The sequence below is a fragment of the Oreochromis aureus genome, linkage group 3 (genome assembly GCF_013358895.1).
Source record: "Oreochromis aureus strain Israel breed Guangdong linkage group 3, ZZ_aureus, whole genome shotgun sequence".
NCBI lineage: Eukaryota > Metazoa > Chordata > Actinopteri > Cichliformes > Cichlidae > Oreochromis > Oreochromis aureus.
Genome location: NC_052944.1, coordinates 6898294 through 6917098, shown reverse-complemented (window position 1 = coordinate 6917098; position 18805 = coordinate 6898294). Strand labels below are relative to the sequence as shown.

Below are 18805 nucleotides of genomic sequence, written 5' to 3'. Positions count from 1 at the left end.
ACCGCACCGGAAGGAAAAAACTACAAGTCCCAGCATCCTCTGTGTTTAGGGAGCAGCAGTGAAAGTGAAAGCAGGAGGAGGAAGGTGGATCTGAGGCAGGTGAGTGTTAACATGAATATGTTTCTTCTTATGACATAAAATAATTCCACGCTGTTCGTGTCTGTGGGTGAAATATGAGGCCGGTCGGCTCCTCTGAGCGCTGGTTTCCTGTAAGTAGAGAGGAAGTGAGTTTAGCTGAGCCTCCGTTTAGTGTGAGAGAGCAGGAGGAGAGTGAGAGCTGTGCTGAGGCAGGGTGAGTGTTAACACCGCTCTGACATTACTGTGTCTCTGTGGCGGGAACAACAGGCTCCGTCAGTGGAGGCAAAAATAATCAGACTTTGGTTTTTCAAAGGAAACAACTTTATGTCGGAAGTTCCCGCACGCTCATTGGATAACGATGTGTCAATCTCGAGCTATTAGCCAATGAGCGTGCGGATTCACAGAAAGACCCGCCTTTATCACGGGACTTTAAAAACTACAATGGCGACAGAAACTCCATGAGTGGAGTTCAGGCTGACGTCATGCGTTTGAGCCACTTCCTGTTCTCAGTCCCAGCGTCCTGATCACCGAGGTTTCTGTTGCTCTGATATCTGATATTGATTATATTGGTAAACAGGCTGTAGCATAAACATCAGGCCTGTTCTGAAAACTGTCTTTATTTTTTCAAAGTAAGGGAATATCTGTGGTGTGATACCGCGGGCTCATGGGCTAAGGACTTGGATTGACAAGCGCAGATGATTGTGTTGTTTCTTATAAAGGCTTGTGTGTGTTTGCCTTCCTGTGTGTGTCCTTGTGTCAGTGGAACTGAATCAGTGTGTTAGAGAAAGTGCTCCTCTGCTGTGCCGTATTAAACCCGATTCTTTGATCCCCATGATAGAAAAGAGAAAACCCGACTCAGAGTGGTCAAAACATTTATAATTCTTTATTCAATCATCTTCCGGAAGAGAGAGTCCTGCACAGCCCAACGGCAGTTGCAGGATCTCTAACATTAGAATCTAAAAATGTGTCTCATATAGGTGTTATTTTGTACTTTACACGTCACACAGTTTCAACAACTCCTTATATGTTACTAGTTCCTCTTTTTCTGTCTGGCTTCCTGTATTTATTAATATGCTTGTATAGCTCTACACTAACTTCCTGTTTTTCAGTCTGGCTGAGCACTTAGTTTGTGAGTCAAAAGTGGCCTTGCTTTATAAACCTTTATTATTAAAGTACATAAAACAATATAATCAGAAAATAAGCACTAAGAATATATTAATTACATGACAGCTTCCAGAACAACAGCACCTCTGAGTGTGTGTGTTTACCTCCCAGACTAACTCCACCCTGACATCAAGAAGATGGAGGAAAAGGATGGAGCAGAATCTGCAGCATCCAGCTGTGTGTCTGTGAGGAGTGACCGGTCCAAAGACCTACCTCTATGGTTCAGTAATGAACCTGCAGCAACAATGTAAGAGAGCTGCTGACTCATTTATTCAGTGTAAATAATGATTTTTGATGCAATGGGAGAAGAAAAATGACAAAAACAGTTTTAAAAATAAGGATTAAAATATTACAAACTATATTTTTGAGTTTCCTGATGTAGTACAAAAATATATGAACATAAATGTATATAGGACAGATATTTTACGGTTCTTTTAGGCAGCACCAAAAAGCAAAAAGACTATTTTTAAGCTTTCTGAGGTAGTGAGTCAACATGTCACACTGGGTCAAAGGTCAGGGAGTAAAAGTGTGTTTTAAAGGAGGTTTAAAAGCAGCGAGTGAAGGAGCCTGTCGAGGTAAATCGTTCCATAACTGATCAAATTGAGTTGGTGGACCTCTGTGTGAAATCAAGCATCTGGTCCACAGAGAGGATAACCCTCAAATGGGCTGTACAACATTATATAGTGAGACAAAAACAGAGATTATCGTAGCCATCGCTCTCTCGCATGGACGTGGCAGTCTTGCTGTCTGCTGCGAATCCTCCCTGCACCTCCGTGACCTCGTCTGGTATCTGCTCCCTCCTCTGTAAGAGACAGTAAAGGAAAACACGTCTCTGCCTAGTCTTGAAAATCTAATCTTATCATCCATTGTTCTTCTAGGGCCTCTTCTTCTTGTGGCCTCAGCTAACTGCTAATATTTAAATGGCTAACATTAACATGTGTGCCAGCCAGGTTAACATTTATGATGAACTATGATGAATTAACTGATGTTGAAACTGGAGCTTTACTGACCTCTGAAATTCCTCCTAAAGTGTTATTCAGTGTTGTGACAGTCAGCTGCTTCAGCTGCTGCTGGGATGGGCTGTGGCAAAGAGAACAGAGAAAATCAAAATCAGAGTTTTTCTCTGGATTAAAAGCAAGGAAACAACAATATATTCTACACGGTGAAACTGATGGTTTATGGTGTTTGGGTCTGTTTTTCTGTATTTATGCAGATAAACTCAGATGAATTATACCATCAAATGTTAAAGGAAAATATCAGGATGAGTGTCTGTGAGCTGAGAAGGACGTGAAGCGAGCAGTTTATCCCAGAGCTGAAGCTGCTCTGTGTGCAGAGATGAGCTCAGATTCCTGCTGTGATTGATCAACAGTCACAGAAATGTAGACTTGTAGTTATTACTGCAGGATGGTCACAGCAGATACTGATAAACATGGATTATGAGGATGGATGGGCATTCTCTGATGGGCGCTGCTCTTGTGGCGACCTGCAGCAGGTGTTTACTGGCGTTTTCTTTTTCTTTTTGTTTTTAACTTTGTTTTAACTCTGTTCTTAACCGTGGTTTTAACTTTTTATGAGTTGTTTTTTTGTTGCCGAGATGGAGATCTTCTACACCTTAGTTTTATTGTTGTTGGCAATATTCACCTGGAGTCATTCACTCTCACTGACAATCACTTATACACGCGAGGAACTACTTGGATTACGGTGGTCCTGTTTGACTATGTACGACTCTTCTAATGCTCGGACAGATGTGATTCTTGGTGAGGATTTGTTTGCCCGGTCAAAGACTAATTTTGGAAAGCCCCGCCGCTTGAGAAAACGTGGAAAGAAAGGCGGCGTGCGTCAGCGTGTAAGAAAACTTCGGAGGAAGAATCGTGTCCCTCTGCCTTCTATGATTCTGGCCAATGTCCAATCTCTTAGGAACAAAACGGATGAATTACAAGGAAATGTGCTTCATCTACGGGAATACAGGGAGGCTTGTTTGATGGCGCTTACCGAGACATGGCTGACCGATATGGACAGTGACACTTCACTGCGAATCAGCGGCTTTGGGACCCCTGTCAGATTGGATCGGAACTGTGAAGTAACACGCAAATCTCACGGAGGAGGGGTATGTTTGTATATCAACCAGGGCTGGTGCAATAACTTTACTGTGCGGGAGCGGCTGTGTCTTCCTGACATTGAGCTCCTTTCAGTATCTGTCAGGCCTTTTTACTTACCGAGGGAGTTCCCTCAAATTTTTGTCACTGTTGTTTACATTCATCCTAAAGCTGACGTTAAAGTTGCTGCCGATGCCATTTTTAAAGTGGTACACAATCTGCAGACTCTCTCACCGGATGCTCCTAATTTTGTTCTTGGTGATTTTAACAATTGTAATCTTAAGAAATCACTGAACAATTTCTTTCAATATGTCACTTGTCCTACAAGGCATAACAAAACACTGGATTTGTGTTATGGACCAATTAAGGGGGCATATAAGTCTGTGGCCGGACCTGCGCTAGGTTCTTCGGATCACAATGTTATTCATCTCCTCCCTGCTTACAGATCTGTGATTAGGAGGGAGAAGGCCTGTGTGAAGCTGACTAATGTCTGGACAAAAGATAGTTGTGTTGCCCTTCAGGGGTGTTTTGATTGCACTGACTGGTCCTTGTTTCAAGAGAGCACTTCTGATTTGGATGAACTCACCGATGTGGTGTGTAGCTACATCTATTTTTGCAAAGACTCTGTGGCTCCAGTCAGAGAATTTAAGACAAACCGTGGTTCTCTAAAGATATTATGGATCTGATTCTTAAAAGGAAAATTGCTTTTAACGAGGGAGACGTTCCCACTATGAGAATATTCAGGAAGGAGGTGAGGGTTGCAATAAAGATTGCCAAGATGAGGTACAGAAATAAGATTGAGGCAGAACTCAGCAGTAACAACCTCAAAAGAGCTTGGCTTGGTATGAAAACAATCAGAATCAGAATCAGAAACAGCTTTATTTGTCACAAGCAGGTTGCCCTGCAGTGAATTGGGACCCCCCCCCGACCTTACACACATTACACAGACATCACTTGGGGTTACAAGTCGGAGATCGGTAGCGTTACAGAAAAGAACACTGAAATGTACACAACAACGGGAGAGTACAAGAGGAAAAAAAGAGACCTCCTCTCATGCTGTGCTTCCATGGCAGGACAGCACGGGAGCAGGAAACAAAAAAACACTCCTCTGCACAAAAAAGCACATGAATAACCACAGCACAACATTATGAAAGACATGACAAGCCACAGGGTTGGGTAGGGGATATCATGACACAATCAACACAGTGTGCACATCTGATCTGGGACTGCTGCAAACTGCGCCGCCAGCTGACCCGATGTCCACATCATGGGGGAGGTAAGCATCGAAGACGTTGGGAGGGGTATCAGTGAGTGCTAATCAGTGTAAGTGTATGTGTCTGCGTGTCCATAGTTCAGCGGAGACACTGTCCTTCGCCCTATCAGGCTAAGTAAACAGTCCTCCAGCCAATCCAGGTGGCCTTGCAAGGAATGGGAAGAATAGTCATCACAGTCGTTATCAGGGAGTAGTTGTTCGGCTCCAGCCTTGGGCCTGCAGCTGGCGCCGTGGTGATATCCGCATTTCGATATTGGTTTTGTTGATTTTTCATGTGAGCAGGCCAGGAGAATGTCAAGCTGCTCTTTTAACACTCCGACACTGGTCTCTCAATCTCCCGTTGGAGAGTCGCGAGCCTCCCCATGATGGTATCAAACTTCTGCTCCGTGTTGTTGTCATTCTTTTGATTCTGAGACCTCACAGCTGCAGTGATCCGTTCTGCGATGTGATCCAACTGTCGCTCAAGGGTCTCATTTTGAGCAGGCCTCTCTCTGATGTATCCCCCCATATGCTCAATGGTGTTGTTCTGAGCCTTCACAGCAGCTGTAAGCGTCTCCAAGGTGTTGACCATGCTCCATTCGTTGTGAGAGGTCGCGCCTCATCCCATCGCTTCAATTCCAGCGGGCAGCCTTGGGGGGGTTTGAACAGCTGGTTCCGCTTTCTTATTTCTCCGATAAATCAGGCCCAGGCCAGCTCCAATCAGCAAGAACCCTGTTATCATGGTTCCGAATAGGTAGATATCTTCAGCGTCCTCGATCGACAGTCCCGCCAGGCACACGACCCTCCAGGTCTGCCACCCGTCCATCGTGTATCCGGCAGGGAAAGTCCCTCCAGGGCACTCAGGCTCTCCCGAGCCCAGACTTCTCGTTGAGAAAAGGGTGTCAATAGCATTCAGAGACCAGTTGATCAAATCCATAATTCTTTAGGTTTTAGAGAACGACAGTGAGAGACTGTTCCAGCGAAAGTAATGCACACAAGACAAGAAAAGGACACAGAAGCTAAGCAGGGAAGATAAGGGTAAGGAGGAGAGGAGGAGAGTGCGACCGCCTTCGCTGAGAGCCAAAGAGAAAAATTTCTCTGGCAGGGCTACAGACGAAAGGTAAAACTAATATTACCTTAGAGGGGTTTACCTCTGACAAACATCTGGCAGACAGTCTTAACAGTTTTTACCTACGTTTTGAGAACTTTGACTGTTCTAGGCAGACCAGCACACTGAGGGAAAAGACTATCACTCTCCCATCAATTTGTATTGATGAGAGGGGGGTAGCTAATCTTTATAGACACACTAAAAGCAAGAGTCCTGGACCTGACAACATCTGTGGACAGGTACTGAGAACTTGTGCTGATCAGCTGAGTGGGATTTTTCACCATATCTTCTCACTGTCTTTAGAGCTACAGACAGTACCTAAGATTTGGAAACATGCTGTCATTGTTCCTGTTGCTAAGGGCAGTTCTCCTAAGGTACTGAATGATTTTAGGCCTGTGGCTCTGACTTCTTTAGTGATGAAGTCATTTGAGAAGATAATTAAGAAGGAGATTTTAATGCATGTTGAACACCATCTTGACCCCTTCCAGTTTGCCTTTAGAGCAGGAAGAGGTGTGGAGGATGCTGCTGTCACACTCCTGCATCTCTTGTATAAGCGTCTTGAGGCCCCCCACACCCACACAAGATTATTATTTGCTGACTTTTCATCAGCATTTAATACAATTCAACCCTTCTTACTTGCTGACAGGCTTTACAATCATTTCAAGCTTGACACTAGTCTGGTCGGCTGGGTGACAGACTTTCTGACTAATAGGTCACAATGTGTGAGGGTGAATCATGTATTTTCTGATGTGCTCTCCTTCTCTACTGGATCACCCCAGGGTTGCTGCCTCTCTCCCCTTCTGTTCATTCTGTACACAAATGAGTGTCGCAGCAATCTCACGAACAGACACATCCTGAAGTTTGCTGACGACACAGTGATCGTCAGTCTTCTAGTGGGGGACGAGTCAGGCCATGGACAGGTTGTAGATGATTTTGTGAATTGGTGTGATGAGTCCTTCCTGTCACTTAATGTGTCAAAAACTAAAGACATGATTAATGATTTTAGGAAGTCCTCTTATAGCTCATCACCCACTATCATTAAAACTGCCGATATTGGGATCGTTGAGAGTTATAAATATCTGGGTGTGGTACTTGACCATAAACTGTGTTTTGAATCTCATGCTGATGCCACTACTAAAAAAGTTCAACAAAGACTGTTCTTTTTAAGGAAAATGAGATCTTTTAATGTCTCATCTGAGATGTCTTTGTTTTATAGAAGTTTTATCGAATCTCTGACGTCTTTTTGTATCGCTGCCTGGTTTGGTAACCTGACGGTGAAGAATAAGAATCGGTTGGGACTTCTGGTAAAAACTGCTAGCAAAATTTCAGGGCGCTGGCAAGATGGACTTTTGGCCATTTACAGTAGAAATGTGCTTAGAAAGGCTCGTTTTATTATTAATTGTTTGAACCATCCACTTCACAGTGAGTTTGAGTTGTTGCCTTCCGGCCACCGTTTTAGAGTTCCTGTGAGGAAGACTAACAGACTCCAGGTCTCTTTTATCCCCACTGCATCTTGTCTCCTCAATGGCAAATAACTCTCCTTGGACTTTCTATCACTATTATTGTCATTATCATTTTATAGTATTGTTCTGTTTATTTATATCCTGCTGCTAAACTAATTTCCCCTTGTGGAACAATAAAGAAATTGAAATTGATGATCAAGTTTCTCACTCTCTCCTTTAAATCTCAGTTGAATTTCTTCTTCACAGTTTATCTGTTAATTTATTAATGAATAACACTGAAAGAGTTTCTGTTATATTTCCTCTTGAACATCACCTTATTAGGGCGGCATTAGGAAATAGCCCCCCTCCAAAGAATGAATGAATGAATGATGATAATAATAAAATGATTAAAAAGCAGAGCTCAGAGTGGTAGATGGTCAAACATGGATCCACGGGTGGTTCAACTGCATTTGGTGACGTGACTAAAGCTTCAAATCTTTCAAATAATCCCTCCATCAACGGGATGTTGTCTCCTTTACTACGGTTACTTTACTTGGTCACCGTGTGAATTTCTTTGAAATAAACTGTCAAAAGATTTCAGGATTTTGGGATTTTTATTATGTTATGCTTAAAAGTACGTTTCTTTATCTAAATATGTTTGCTCTTTCAGTTACACTTAAATGGGGAAGTGCAGACTCAACAGGAAGCCTGCACAGTTCTATTTTATCTCTTCCTGTACGTCTCTGAGAATGCTATGACTAAAAAGGCTGACAACTATTGCACGGTGCGAGTCTCCCTGAGTCTCACCCGTGTACACGTTAAACCTGTCTGAGCGTTTTTATTCCGACCTGAGATGCAATACAGGAAAACTCCTGACATTTCTTGGTCCTTCGAGCCGGATGGGACACAGCACTTTTGTGTGACCCCACAGGAAAGCCTCATCGAGTCCTGACGTCGTGAGAAGCCCACGCTGAAGTCTGTCGACAGCTCCTGTCCAGGTACAGGATAAAGACCAGAAGCGTGAATTCGGGTTCTGGCCAGCGTTTTTAAAAGTGGTCCACGGCGGTGGGGGTCGATGAGGTAGACCTGAGAGACCGGCAGTGAATCAGCAACCAGGTGAATATTAACACTCAGACACCTCGCGTAAAACGTCTAGGCTCGCCCAGAGGGGTTGGTAGCATTCCTAAAAGTAAACGCTCGCCTGAAAAAGGGGCTGGAAGCTATTTTAGGGGGATTTCTAAATGTAAACGCTCGCCTGAAAAAGGGGCTGGAAGCTATTTTAGATAAACCTTGTCCGTAAGATGTAGTGCGCGTTGAAAAGGTATTGTTGTTGTTTTATTTTTGTTGGTGGAATAAGTTGATTTTACAGCACAATAAGGAGGCTGAACTATTCCACTATTTTGTTTGCTGTTGGCCACCCAAGTACTGGTGAAAAGAGAGAAACAGGTCGTGTTTCATCACGTAAAGGTGACACCGCTTTCAAGAACAGCTTGAAAGTAGAAGGCCGTGTCAACTACCTCTCTCGATTCTCGTGCCAGAGAAGGTGCCGCAGTTGTGTAGTTGTAAAGTATTAAAATTAAGAGGATTAAAATGGGTAACTCACTGCTGACGAGCAGTGGTTAGAAAAGAAATGTCCAGGAGCCGGACAAATTAGTGCATATAGATGGAGAAATCCAAAGAAAACCTAAATGTCCCATGTGGGAGGGAAAATGCATTGACTAAACTATAAGAAACCCTCCAAGCAGAAATAAATACTGAAAAGGATGCTAAAAAGAAAACAAAGCGTACACAAGAGTTGTAATATTTTAAAGCATGGAAAGTGGAATGAAGTGGAATAAACAAAAGGTTAAATTAAGGTTAACTTAAATTAAAGCAAAGCTTATCTAGTGATAAGCATGATAATAGGAGATCATAGGAAGGTTAACAACCTGTAAACTGGTATTAACAATGAAACATAGTTGGCAGGACGACCGTGCCTAGAATGAATAGCATGCGTGAAACCAGATAATTCACAAAAAATATATCAAATAAAAAGAGAGATGCATAAGGCATATTAAGGCTGTGTCATTGTTCAGCCAAGGAAAATGTCTCCAGCTTGGGAAGGTGTGAAGCTGCAGATTCACACAGACCCGTGATGGATACATAATAAAATATAAACTAATATACTATTGTATATTAGTAGTAAAGTAGTGTATTGTAATATACTATTGCTGTTATAAAAAAGGAAAAACAATACAATGATAACATTAATAATGACATACTATTAATAAGAAGAGGCACCTCAGTCAGTTATGATGTGAGGTGGAAGATTGTTAAAAGTAGTCTGATTCAAGCTTAAGGTTTGCTCAAACTCAGTACAATGATATAGGAGATGAAGAAAATAAGGAAATAACTACACTAATCAGGTGCATAGAGACACTTGACCTGCTTGTAAACCTGTCATCTTAGATGAGACTTTGTTAAGATGAAGACCTATACTAACAACTAATGAGCCAAACCCTGTATATAACAGCTAAAGGATTGAGAAGCTGAATTAAATAAATATGTGGACACTACCAAGCTAATGAGGAGCGGTGACGCGCATGGAGATGCTGGTTTTGCTTACTACAATTGTATAAATGGAGTTTGAATTCATTACAATATGAAAGCATATTTTGAGTGATTCTAACTGTGTAAATGCTGTGAGTGGTAGGTTTTGAGTGATTGGGTGTGATTTGTACACCCAATTAAAAAAAAAGTAATAAAAGTAATAATAACACTACAAGGGTTCATAGTAGAGTGTGTGAACAAGTGGAAGTTTGACAGAAAAGGCAGTGTGTGTGATGATTCCTGATGTCTGAAAGAGCTCAATTTAAAAGTGTGTGTGAAATAAAGGTGTATCTTTTTTAGATCAAGAGATTTAGATTGTTTTTAGTAGAATTAGAGAGGGTTTTTAGACTATAAATACAATGAAAGACAGAGTCTGCAGAAACAGGAAATGTGTGCCTGTCGGTGACAGGAAACCGTGTGTGTGTGAGGAGATAGTTTGAATTTAGAACTCAGTGATATGATGCATGAATTAAACCTTATTGCAATAAATACTTGCAATGAAGAAAGCAGCTTACACTCAATTAATATGAACGCAAAGCCTTGATGATGCCATAGGCAATTTGTTTTGTTTTTGTTTGTTTGCTTAGTAAGTTTGGAAAACAAATTTGTGATCATACTTGTGGATCACAGTGACACATAATGATTTGGGCATATGATTTGCTGATGCCTAGTTTTAGAGCTGTGGGCTATGAGCTTACACTGTCACACATCAGAATTGCTGTATGCTGTATCACGCGCTGACCTTCACAGCACCCCACAGGCTGGTGTCGTTGATATCTTTGTAGACGGTTCAGCGTCCAAAAGTAGCCTTGGGTGGAACTATGTAGGTTATGCGGTAACCACAGCAGACACAATTTTAGAAGCAAAAGCACTAACTTCCTCACACTCTGCACAGAGTGCAGAACTCACAGCTGTCATACGTGCCTAACCCAACTGCAACATGGAAATCTTTTGAAGGCACTGTTGGAAGTATTTATATTGCCAAAACAGTTAGCATTTTGTTCAGAGGTCACTGAAGGCAATAACTTCGCAGACCAAAGCCGCAAAAGCAGCAGCACAACAAACTACAGACACATTAATGTCTGACTCCTCAATGCAAATACCACTTGATGTGCTTATAAACGAACAGAAAGCTGCACCAACTACAGAACAATAGAAGTGGTTAAAAGGTGGAGCACAGCTAGAAGGTGGTTTGGTGACTTGTAATAGCAAACCAATACTACCAAAGTCCCTACACATATCAGCAGCATTATTGTCAACAGGAGGGGGGGGTAGGTAGATTAGATTTCAGAAATTTGTCGGAACATGCATGATTTGCCAAAAACATAATGCACACCACCTCATCCTTTTCATACAATCCACATGGGTTTTATTGAGCTAAATGAATGCCAAGGCTCAGAATATGCTCTAGTGATCATAGACGTGATCTCAAAATGGCCAGAAATCTATCCAGTAAAAAAAGCAGATGCCAGTAGCAAAATGTTTGTGCAACCATTTTATTTCAATATATGGCATCCCCACTCTGATAAGATCAGACAATGGGACACATTTTGTTAATGAAGTAATCAGTAAAGTCTCTGAAGCACTAGGAAATAAAACAGAGACTGAGAAAATGCATGGAAGAAACTTGAAAATAAAGAGATTGTTCTAAACAACTCTCCAGTATCTTGCAGGTTGAAACCAGGTGATTGGATCCTGATCAAAGTGCTCCAAAGGAGAAACTGGAGTTCACCAAGGTGGGAAGGTCCTTATCAAGTGCTACTCACCACACCTACTGCCTGCAAAATAGCAGAAAGACCGTCCTGGATCCATCAAAGCCACTGCAAAAAGTGAGTGACAACCTAAACGTTTAGACATACGACACCCCTAACTCCTGTATGGTGATCTATCGGTGGAGGGAGGGCTGATCGGGTATACCCCGCCTTCTTCTTCTTGCCAGTAGTCTACTCATCAGAGGTCACAGGTGTGTCTGGTCATCATGAAGACACTCGTCCTCCTAGTGGCTAATGTTGCACTCCTGGTGAGTTTCTTAACACTCACCCGAAAGAAAGAAGATGAACAACGCATGGTATCGATATATACATGACAGAACACCCAGAAAGGACTGCTATGTTTGCTCCTGTATGCCCCCAACGACACAATACGCCACCTTGTATGCGAAGGGAAAAGACATAATTCAGGCAAAGTGTGCCGCAAGCTACGCCAGCCGTGGGCATCGATTCCAGGGAATCGTGGTCAACCATGAGGAACCTCTCCAGATAGGATGAAATGGCACATGTGACGAATGATTCTGGGTTGACCTGAAAGTGAAGCACAGAAGTAAGGCTAAATCATTCCCAGTCTTTCTTGGAAACAATGGGAATTTAAGCCACAGCCTATGCTACCACCAAGAGAACGGATCCACGCCAATGGGAAACACCACCAACTGCAAAGCAGTACAGACACACGCTCCTGGAGGGCCCGTGAAGAGCAGCAACATCTCAAATGGCACCTTCTGGGTGCAAGGGATGGCCTGGGATATCCTTCCTGGGAATTGGACAGGTCAGTGCGCTCCCATTTTCATATCTGACCACACTTTCAAGATAACCATGGACGCCACGTCAACTTCAACGTCAACAACAAGGAAAAGACGAAGCACCCCAGACCTCAAGCAGCATGATTCCATATGGGGTTCCGATGTCCCAGAGGAATTTAAACTTTGGACTGAAAGACAAAAGGTTCTGAATGCTTCATGTAAATTCAACGACGAATGGGATCAGGAGATTGATGCTCTGTGCATTGCAGTAATGCAACACAGGGTAGCATTGGACATAATTCTAGCCGAGAAAGGAGAATTCTCTTTAACAACACATGTTGCACATACATTCCAGATAATGTGCACTCACCGAACATGACTGATGCTCTGAAAACACTCAGACAACTTCGGGATGCACAACAACGAGACTATGCCGCAAACACAGAAGACTGGCTTACGTGGCTTTTAAGCGGCTCTTGGAAGTCCCTGCTGATTAAAGGACTTGTTTTTGTTGGTGTTATAATACTGTTATTCTGCTTCAATTCATGCTTACATCACCCTATCACAGAATGATGAAGATGATAATGAGACAGACACTTGGATATAACATACTCACAAAACCCACTATTTTATGATGTCTTGGCTAAAAATATCTACAAGTGGCCATAGACTGATGCACTGTTAGTGGTTGCTATGTACATATATAGAAGGAAAGATCAAACAACAGGTGGGAATGTCAAAAGATTTCAGGATTTTGGGATTTTTATTATGTTATGCTTAAAAGTACGTTTCTTTATCTAAATATGTTTGCTCTTTCAGTTACACTTAAATGGGGAAGTGCAGACTCAACAGGAAGCCTGCACAGTTCTATTTTAACTCTTCCTGTACGTCTCTGAGAATGCTATGAATAAAAAGGCTGACAACTATTGCACGGTGCGAGTCTCCCTGAGTCTCACCCGTGTACACGTTAAACCTGTCTGAGCGTTTTTATTCCGACCTGAGTTGCAATACAGGAAAACTCCTGACATAAACCAAATTCTTTTATTTGTTGGTTGTTGCATATTTAAGCTCTACAGTCAGGAAAGGAGGAGATGAGGCCTCAACAATGTTGGGTTGTAGCTGTGGTTCAGGTTAGAGTGAGTGTCCATGGAATAAATGTAAGTCAGTGAACTGGAAACATGACTGTGTTCAAACTTTTCCTTTTTATAATGAGTCTAATCAAAGGTGTACAGAAGTATCTCCACTTTGACTTTTCTGTGTCACCATCAGAGCTTCTGCACAGTGTGGAGAAAGATCCAGAAGCAGAGCTGGACTGCAGACAGCCAGTCAGAGCAGCTGTGTACAAAGTAAGACTGAACATCTGTCTGCTGATGGACTCATTTCTGAAAACTGGACTTCTTGTGTTGTTCAGACATTGAAGAGTTTTCTTTCTCTTTAGTCTCATTGTTTTTCTTTCTTTCAGCAGATGTTGGTCTGCAGGAGGTTTTAGATGAACATAAGATCAGTCTGAGGAGGAGATGTGAACGTGTGACTGAAGGAAGTGATGAAACAGGAAGTAGAACCCTCCTCAACAGGATCTACACTGAGCTCTACATCACAGAGGGACAGAGTGAAGAGGTTCATACCCAACATGAGGTGAGGCAGCTGGAGACAGCTTCCAAGATGGACGCCCTCCATGACGCTCCAATCAGGTGCCAGGACATCTTTAAAGCCTTACCTGACCAACAGAGACCCATCAGAGTGGTTCTGACCAACGGCGTGGCTGGTGTTGGAAAAACCTTCTCAGTGCAGAAGTTCACTCTGGACTGGGCAGAGGGCTTGGAGAACCAACATGTCAGTGTGGTGGTTCTGCTTTCATTCAGGGAGCTGAACCTGATCACAGATGAGCAGTACAGTCTTCTGGAGCTGCTCCATGTTTTCCATCCAACATTACAGAAGGTCACAGCAGAGAAGCTGGCTGTCTCTCAGCTTTTGTTCATCTTTGACGGCCTGGATGAAAGCAGACTTTCATTGGATTTCACCAACAGGAAGCTGCTGTCTGATGTCACACAGAAGTCATCAGTCAGCCAGCTGCTGACAAACCTCATCCAGGGGAATCTGCTTCCCTCGGCTCTCGTCTGGATAACTTCCCGACCCGCAGCAGCCAATCAGATCCCTCCTACATGTGTTGACAGGCTAACAGAAGTACGAGGCTTCACTGACGCCCAGAAGGAGGAGTACTTCAGGAGGAGATTCAGTGATGAAGAGCTGTCCAGCAGAATCATCTCCCACATGAAGACATCCAGGAGCCTCCACATCATGTGTAGTATCCCAGTCTTCTGCTGGATCACTGCTACAGTTCTGGAGCACATGTTGACTACAGAGCAGAGAGGAGAGCTGCCCAAGACCCTGACTGACATGTACTCACACTTCCTGCTGGTTCAGACAAAGAGGAAGAAGAACAAGTACCAGGAGGGACATGAGACGAGTCCACAGGAGCTGACGGAGGCTGACAGGGAAGTTCTTCTGAAGCTGGGGAGGCTGGCGTTTGAACATCTGGAGAAAGGAAACATCATGTTCTACCAAGATGACCTGAAGCAGTGTGGTCTGGATGTGACAGAGGCCTCGGTGTACTCAGGAGTTTGTACAGAGATCTTCAAAAGAGAGTGTGTGATCTTCCAGAAACCAGTCTACTGCTTTGTTCATCTGAGCATTCAGGAGTTTCTGGCTGCTGTCTACATGTTCCACTGTCACACCAACAGGAAGACAAAGGTGCTGAAGATGTTTCTAAAATCAAAATCTTTAATCAAGGTGATTTCCAGTGTTTTTGATAACAAAGATCTCCAATCACTTGATGTCTTTCTGTGGAGAGTCATGGAGAAATCCCTCCAGAGTAAAAGTGGCCACCTGGACCTGTTTGTTTGCTTCCTTCATGGCCTCTGTCTGGAGTCCAACCAGAGACTCTTAGTAGGTCTGCTGGGTCAGACAGAGATCAGTCCAGGAACCATCCAGAGAGTCATCAACAACCTGAAGGAGATGAACAGTGATAAAATCTCTCCTGACAGAAGCATCAACATCTTCCACTGTCTGATGGAGATGAACCACCTCTCATTATTTCAGGAGATCCAAGAGTTCCTGAAGTCAGAGAACAGATCAGAGGAACTCTCTGAGATCCAGTGCTCAGCTCTGGCCTTCATGCTGCAGATGTCAGAGGAGGTTCTGGATGAGTTGGACTTGCAGAAGTACAACACATCAGAGCAGGGACGACAGAGACTGATTCCAGCTGTGAGGAACTGCAGAAAGGCTCGGTGAGTCCAGATGTGATCATTAACATCACTGATCAGTGTAGGTTAGTAGTTTAATTTTGAAAATAAAATCAGATTGTAAGCACAAAGTGTTTGTGTCCGTACGCTGCAACCTTCCACACCATCCTTTATTGTACAGACTCAGCAGCAGCTCCATGGATCCCAAATCCAAGAGTGGAGAACAGTTTTGAAGTGTGTCACATCCATGCAGTCACAGCTGTTTCCACCATGTTTCCACTGATATTAATCCTGTTCAATGACACGTTTCATATCAGTGAATATGTTCTTTAGGACGTCCACTGACATGTTTAAGTGTCCTGCTGGAAATCACTCAAATCATCCATGAAATCCATGAAAAATCCTTTTAGTGTTTCTAACTTCACCCTCTGTCCTCTCTCTCTCTCCATCCTCCTCACTGCTTCTTTCACTGATAATCACACAAACATCGTATTCAGCTACAAAATAACACAATAATATCATCTGATGATCATTATTATAAGAGCAGGATCCATATTTGATATCAGAGTAACACACTGCTTGGTTATGTGCAGTCATCATCAGTGACTGTGGGTCAAACAGAAGCTCTCTGATTGGTTGCTGACCTTGGTCACCTGTCCACTCTCACCTGTTTGTGTTTGCTCTCTCTTTGCTGTCTCCATCCTCTCTCTCCTTTCTCTCCCTCTCTGTCTTTGTACCGTCACTCAGGTCCAATGGAAACAGTGACATTTACAAACCAATCAAAGACAAACTGATCCATGTCAGGTTATAACAATATTCAAAGTGAATACAGGCTGCTGCTGGACACAGACAGGTAACATCATTTTGACTTGCTGTCACCTGGATCTGGACTCATAAACACTGAAGCCCTGAACAGGAATACAAATCATGTTCTGCCAACTAGCGACACACCAGCAGATAATGGCTCAGAAAGCTAAAATGAGCCAATCATTTCTGTGTTTAGTTCCCCTGAAATCAGATCTGATATCAGCAGCTCTGAGTTCATTCATCATTATTGTCCAGTGATGAGATTTCTGCTCCGTTTGGTGACAGTCAGCAGGTTTTTCCTGCGTGTGGACGTGAACAGTCGTACCTGACAGCAGGTAGCAAACAGAGATCATCTTTCCAGCTGGAACTCTTCACTGAGCTGAACTCATTCAAAATGTTCTGGAGTCAAAACAGGAAACAGTCCAAATGTGTGTCTTCACTCTGACTCTGGATCAGACCTCAGTGACAGACTGTGGACATTATGGAAGCCTAAATGTGACACCATCTTCCTCCTTCATCTGCAGATTAAAGCCAAACAAAGATTCTCATTAAAAGTCTGCAGGTCTGAGAGAGACTCAATCGTTGTGTCATGTCAAACACAGTAAGAGGAGCTGAAGCACAGATGTGAAGAGCAGATTCATCAGATTATGACCTCACTCTGTTTTGTCTTCATATACATTCAGTCTGTGTTTATAATGCAGATTTTCTGCTTTTATAATAACACATTTTATATTTTCTATCATCACAGACTGACTCAGTGTCGACTCTCAGAGTCTCACTGTGAAGTTGTGGCCTCAGCTCTGAAGTCCAACCCCTCCCATCTGACAGAGCTGGACATGAGTAGAAATTATGACCTGCAGGATTCAGCAGTGAAGCTTCTGTGTGCTGGACTGGAGAGTCCAAACTGTCGACTGGAGACTCTGAGGTGAGTTCACTGACTGCGGCTGTTGTTGTTTTTCTATATTTCAGGTCTTTGATTGATGTTTGAAACTTTCTTTAGTTCCTAAATGTTCAGGATGTGTCTGAAGACAAATGTGAAGAAGTTTGAGTGCTTTCAGAAATGTTGTGTCTTTCCAAACGACTGAACAACAGTTTTTTTCCTTTTGGCTCCAAACAGAAGTGACAGACTTGAGCAGGGTTCATTTAAAGGCTGACAGAAGTGGAGTGGTGACGGGAGATGTTTGACAGGACAGTGTTTCAGCCTCCACAGGTTCATGTTGTGCTCCATCAGTCAGTGAAGATGAAGTCAGTGCTGATGAGGCTGTAGAGTGTGTGAGGGATGTGAATGAGGATGATGAAGATCTGATGATAGCAGATAAAAACAGGCTGCAGAGACTTTGAGCCATACAGGGCACACAGTGTGTGTACAGAACAGCTGAAATCATTCTGGAGGCCTCACTGGAATATGGAAGCATCACAGTACAGCTTCACTAAAGTCTCTGATATGAGATGAGAAATGAAGCAGCCAGAGCTTTTTCATGAGTGGAAATCCACTGTGACTGTGAGCTGCTGCTACAGCCTCCAGATTAGCCAGCAGCTCATCCTGCTCAACATTTCCTCACCAACTTTAATGGAAGTGTGATGTTTTCAGCTGGAGTGATGGTCAGGGTGGCCTCCCTCTCCTCTTCTTCTCCTCTTCCTCTTTCATTTGTAAAGCCACTTCTGCTGCTTTCATTCATTTGAAGTCCTGTAGCTGAGTTTGGGAGAGACTAACAGCCTCGGCAGCAGAGGGGAGAAAGGCTGTAACACCACCACTTTACTCTGTTCTACTTGTCACATCATTTTATCAGGAAACAAATGTGCTCATGTTTTTACTATGTTTGTCTTGAAGATGTAAGAAGATCACATGGTGCTTTTTATTATTGTGTTGGTTTGTTTCCTGTCTCTTGGATGGAGCCCAGCTGTGCGTGGCCCCTGGGCCTGTGGTCAGAGTGTGTGCTGGATAATCCGGCCCAGGATGAGGCCAAACTGACATGGGATGAAATGTCTGTCAGATAATTGAGCTTAGTGTAGTTTCATTTCTGCACAATTTAAAAACAACCAAAACTTCCCGCTTCCCACTCCACCACAATCACCCACACATGCAGGGCCTTGGGGTGGGGGTGTGTCACCAGGGTGCAGAGGAGGCATCCCCCCCCCCTCTGTCCCCTTCTGGCTGCCTCTACCTCAATTTTATCCCACAACTTAGACATTCACATTACTCACACTCTCATTACACATACATATAGGATCTTGGGGGTGGGCACGCTATATGGAATCCAAATCACCATCAGGGTGTACACCTCACCCCTGGCGTCGTTGCCCACCTCTCAATTTTAACTACACGTAGACATTGAGGGCTAGCAGGAGGGGCTATGCGCTTACCTGCTGCTCTCTGGCAGGTAGCTCCATGCCCTCCTGGGTTTTAAATGCACCTTAGAACAAACATACACCAACACTACATATGAGCGGGTGGAGGAAGGTTTGGAGTCTTCTCACCCCCCCCTTCTCTGCGGCCTGTTGGAGCGGGGGG

General features: G+C 43.4%; 1 long non-coding RNA gene across 2 annotated transcripts; it reads left to right on the top strand.

The window, feature by feature from the left end:
• The first annotated feature begins 18 nt into the window (after window positions 1-18).
• LOC120438834 lies at window positions 19-13761 on the top strand. Of its 2 annotated transcripts, none has more exons than XR_005612189.1 (4): window positions 19-99; window positions 1354-1489; window positions 13514-13590; window positions 13707-13761. It is a non-coding gene; the product is annotated as an uncharacterized LOC120438834 (long non-coding RNA). The 2 variants fall into 2 exon arrangements; XR_005612190.1 differs by lacking the exon at window positions 19-99 and adding an exon at window positions 182-292.
• The last annotated feature ends 5044 nt before the right edge of the window (window positions 13762-18805 follow it).